Source organism: Furipterus horrens, unplaced genomic scaffold (genome assembly GCF_987537825.1).
Source record: "Furipterus horrens unplaced genomic scaffold, mFurHor1.1.pri manual_scaffold_1, whole genome shotgun sequence".
In the NCBI taxonomy this organism is placed as follows: domain Eukaryota; kingdom Metazoa; phylum Chordata; class Mammalia; order Chiroptera; family Furipteridae; genus Furipterus; species Furipterus horrens.
Genome location: NW_028327171.1, coordinates 12,722,951 through 12,728,549, shown reverse-complemented (window position 1 = coordinate 12,728,549; position 5,599 = coordinate 12,722,951).

Genomic DNA, 5,599 nt, shown 5'->3' with positions numbered 1-5,599 from the left:
AGTTCTCCAAAAAAAGAAACCAAACCAAGCCAAAACAAAACAAAAACCCTAACATAGGTTAATTATATAAATATAAATTTGAGCAAACAAGAAGGGTATTGCAGAACATATGCAGTATCATTCTATTTATATGAAGTTTAGAAACATCTAGAAGTGGACATATTATTAAAAGATGCTAGCATATGTGGTAATAATCTAAAGAAAATCAAGGACATGATCACGTGCAATTATGCACATTATTTTTCTTATTTGCTAAAAACAAAAACACTGTTGAACCTTCAACAGCCAAGTAACTTTCACAGTCAGGAATACTTCCTTTCTTTCACATGCATCTTGCCATTTTTACAATTAATTCCATCTGTTTTGTATTCAATAGATCCAGTGATTGCATCTTCTGGGTAGTAGCCAAGCTAAAAATTAAAGATTGATTTTAGCTTTCTGTCTCTATGGCAAATAATTCCATATCTTAAAGATCATGTTCTCTAATCATTTAACCATATTTGCTTCACCTGGAATTCAAACCACTTTATCAGGATACGAGTAGCAGAGGATGTTTGTTAGAGCCAATACTTTCTTTGAAGTGCGTCAGTGTAGTTCATTGAATAAGTATTATGAGACCTAGGTTTGACTTTTAACTCCATGTTAGCAAAAGTTGAGGCATCAGAAAAGCGTCTGCCTCTAGCTGTGCTAATAACATGGCTCCTCTCAGCAGCCACAGTTGACCACTGGTTTTTAAGTTTTCTAAAGGGAAGGAGTCGATGTAACCTAGATCAAAGTTTATGTGAAGGAGAGCGCCGGGGCTTGTGTTGTGGTATAAGGATATAATGTGGGATAGACAGGGGATGAATCTCATGATTCAAAAAAACTCTAATGAAGAAATTTTACAGCTCTGACTTTATGACAGAAGATAAGTGAACAGAGTTCTTATTTAACAAGCTGCACAGTTAATGTGAAAAACTAAGGACCTAAACTTAATATGCTGGAGTTCAATGAACACACGTATGTGCATGTACATGTGCGCGCACACACACACACATAAACACACACACACTGAATTTCCATTTTTAAAATTCTGATGTTATGTAATAACAAGACCACCCAAAAGGTGGCACTAAAAAGCAGATAGTCATTCTGTGACCTTCAAGTAAATGTAATTCAATGAGAGAAAAAAGATGGCAGACAAACTTCAGTTCTCTTTCATGTTTAAATGCATCACTTGTGCTCTTGGCAGCTTGTAAAGGTGCTAAAGAATGACTTCTATTTCAGTCCAACCTAACACATTTGAAATGGCTTTGCATTGCAGCCACATATGTTTAATGTAATGTGTTTTAGCTTTTTAAAATTTAAAGACTACTGGCCCCGTTTTTGTCATCAGAAGACATTGGTATTTGCAGGCTAATTTGCTTTTCTTCTGAGTCATGCTTCTACCATAAACTTTAAATGAACAAAATGATTTTATCTGAATCAAAGGTTATACATTATTACATGCCTGTGGGCTATCAAAAATGCTAGTAGAAAATATGCTAAAACTGATATTTTACTTTTTTTGGCTTCTATGTAAATAAGCAAGGCATTGTACAAATAGATTAAGAATATGCATGTATATTAACACATTTATTTCAAATGTCTAATAAAATTTTCTATGAAAAAAATTAGTGGTAGCCGTACATTCTAATAACTGAACAAAAATATATTAGCATCACCGAATACCAAAGTAATAGCTATAGTATAATACGGGTAGATGAAAGCCTATTGTAAATATTTATGACAGATACACTTAAGTAAATAACGTAAAGCAATATACTATCTTTCTAAGTTATTTGGGAGATGCAATAAATTGTATCCCACTTACCCACTTAGATTCTTTATCAACTAAGAAATACATTAAATGAATCAACATATGGAGAACAAAACAATAACCAGTATTACAGTTAAAACTGAAATTGGGAAATGCATTTTGTGTCTGGGAGCATGAGGCCTTCTGAATTCTAAACCCCAGGTTTAGACAGGCTCACTCACCTTGTCACCGGAGGGCTTGTTCGGACAGGCTCTCCCAACAAACACAGACCCACAGAGAAAAAGAGAAGAAAGATGCTGGCCCGAGGCCTCCTTCCAAACTCACCATTTAGATAAGCCATTCCCAGTTATGCAGATGTGTGGGAATGAGAGGTTGAGAGAAGCTGGAAGTATGACAATGGAATATTCTTCACATGGAAGGAAAGGCCAGGACTGAAGAAGCATATACTCTCTCTCCACAGATGGCCTTTCTAATGAAGAGCTCCCTGTCCACTCTGAAAGAGTCTTGCGTATTCCCTGATAATAGAGTGCTAGAGTACAGCCCTGGCTGGTTTGGCTCAGTGGATTGAGCGTCGGCCTGCGAGCTAAGTGTCGCTGGTTCGATCTTCCAGTCAGGGCACATCAGAGAAGGAAAACTCTGACTCCAAAAAACCTCCTCTGCCTTGCGGCATACCTCTTCAGGGGAAAGGCTAAGGGAGTAAACCCCGACAGAAAATCCGGAGCCGGAGTCCCTAAGGCAGTTCGACGTTGTAGTCAACACCGGCAACTCCTGCGGCGCACCTGAAGCCAAGCTGTATTGACTCCGTCTTTCCCTTGGACCCTTCAGCTGCGAAGAGAGGGGGGGTCTGCTGCATGGGCAACAGCAGACCCTCCATATCACCCTGCCCAGGCTCTGTAGCTTCAGCTTCACTGGAGAGGACACTCCAGCGTCATCGCAAGATGTCGATTCAACACGGGAGGAGACAGATACTGTGTCACTCCCGAGTCGGACTGCACAGCCATTCTCGGCGGTGCAGATAGACTCTTAAGAAGCTACACCGTCGTCTCTCGAGACGGACGGCTGCCGACGACAAGAGTACAGGGGGAATTTATCTTATACAGTATCTATTATCACCAAGTTCTCTCTGATTGTGGAGGGCACACAGACACTTGAAACAGAAATATGGCAAAATGAGACAGCAGCTCACTCACAGCTTTCAGTGCTTTTCTGGAAGCTCATGGCAATTTGGCTATATCACATCAGATATGTTCTAGGCCAACTTGATTGGTCTACTTAGGTCAATGTCAGGCAATAGCAGCCTCTCATTCTTGCTGAGGAGAGCGCTCCTAATGTACCTGGGGTCTTGGCCTTGAGAGTCTGAGATCATACTTCTGCCTGTGTTGCTTTCCATCTGGTCCCTGGTGACAGGGGACAAAAAAATGAATCTGTTGGGAAGGCAGTCATCGTCCTCAATTTTTTTCTCCTACAGGTAGTAGTATTCTAACATGGAACATTGCAGTGCTTGAGCTGAGATTTTTTCCTTATACACATCTATGCTGAGAAGAATATACAAATTTACTGTGATGAAAACAGTAAAGCTCTCTAAGTATTCTGTTGCTCCTCTGCATTTTAGGCCACTAGCAGTGAGGTGAGGCCATGTGAACCGACATGAATTATGTCACTTCCGATCAGAGGGAATGAAAACCTCCTGCACAGTGTTCTGGCTTCTCTCTTCCCCTGCCCCTGAGGTTAATGCAGCCCCCAATAATTGGCTGGGATACTGGAGTCGTTGTTCAGTAGAGCTACCTGATGACCCACGTGAGACATACAGTATAAATGAGGCATAAACTTTTGTTAAGTCCCTAAAATTCAGGGATTGTTTCATTGAACAGCATAAGTACATATAGTCTATCTTGACTAACAGTTATTTAGAGCTTTTGTACATAAAAAGGAATTCAAGTTGATCTGCATGCTATATTGGAGGGACTAAGTGTATTAGCAGAAAGGATTTCATGGTGGAATTGTGCAGGTCTTTATAGATGTGAGATCTGAACAAGATTTTTAAAAGACAGGTAAAATTTGGGATAAGTTGAGAAACCTATGAAAGAATATTGAGCAGGGGATTCTGAGCAAAGGCGGGGGAAAGGAAATGTTTGTGATAGAGTAAGACTAGCTTACTATATCAAGACAACATGACTTTCTATAGGTGTGATGAATCTAGAGGGAGAAATCCATCTGAGAATCCATAGGGTGTCTCTGAGGAAGATGGGCATGGAAGTGACAAGATAGAAGCAGGAGACACAGGGTCCAAAATGGGGCATTGGTTGTGATGCTCACAGACTCTAAATAAGATGACATCCCACCTAAGTAGCTAGTATCAGAAAAAGTTGGCATGTGATGGATATTTTACAACTAATTTTTTGGAGCACTCAATGATGACGAGTGGGGAGACTACATAAAAAGGATAAAAAAGGGAATTGAGGATGACATAATACTAGAAGATCCGCAGTATCTCTGTAGACGTAGATGATGATAAGAGGAACTGATATTAAGTTGAAAATGATTTATTCACTTTTAAATAAATTTTGTTTGAGGTAAGAGAAGCTCACTGGACAGTTGTGTATAAAGAACTAAAAACTTAATTAGAAGTGAGTTACAGATTTGGGATTAATACTAAGTGATGGTAATTAATGCCTAAGATTGTAATTATAGGAAGAGAATCATTTTTTCTGAGGGACAGTGTCTATAGAGAGATGGGCAAAAGCCGATTACTGAGACCTGTTCATCCTATAAGAAGAAACTAATTCATAAGAGACTGTATCACATGTATTTTTGTGACCAACAAACCACACCCTTTACCATACACATGTTGCCTCTTTTTGTTACAAATGCCTATGAAACCATGTAAACTTATATTTATTTGACTCCCTCCTAGGAAAGTATCTGCCATAATAGCCCAGATGCCCTCTGGTTTATTGTATAGCTTTCCATTATTTTTGTCTGAATGAATTTACTCAGAAAATATTGTCAGAAAAGGTTGCATATTTTTTTGGTTGTGACAGACTGGCTTACTTTGTCATCTTTTTCTATAAAACCAATTCTGTTGGACCGGCTTCTACTTCAAGTATGCTTGATACATTAATATGTAAAATGTTGTTCCATATAATCTAGGGCTTTGGGGACATCTGTATTTTTGTCAATGTTTCTATGGGAGTTTATAGATTGATTAAATCAATAGAAATTTCACATAAATCTAGGAAGTTTACTTGTTTTCTGTAATAAATTTGTTAAATTTAGGGTTGGCATCTTTAGAGAGTCCTGAAACTGTACAATGTCTAGGTATTCAGATGTTTCCTGTGTTTACAAACAGAATGGTTAAAATGTATTATATCCAGGTTCTCTGTGTTAATTGGGTCAGTAAAAAAGATATTATATGCATTATTTATGAGAATACTTTATGTGTATTCATTCAATTCAACAAACATTTACTGAATATTTTCTTTGCTAGGTGTTCTAAGCACGGGAAAAACAAAGAAGAATTAGACAGACTTCCCAAACTCAAAGAACAGAACCTGCCTTCTGAAAAGGAAGGCATGCAAAGAAATAGAAAATTATAACGTAGAGTGATAGCGTGTGCATCATGTCACAGAGAGATGCAGTGTGTAGGAGGTACACACAGTAATTCCCCTGGCAATTTGAAGAAGGACTGCTCTCCCTGGCCTAGAGGGTGGAAAAATGGGAGTTTGTCAAGTGAAATGTAATCACGGAGCAGGAAATGCATTCCAGACAAAAGAGCATCTAGTGCCCAGGGCTGAGGATGAG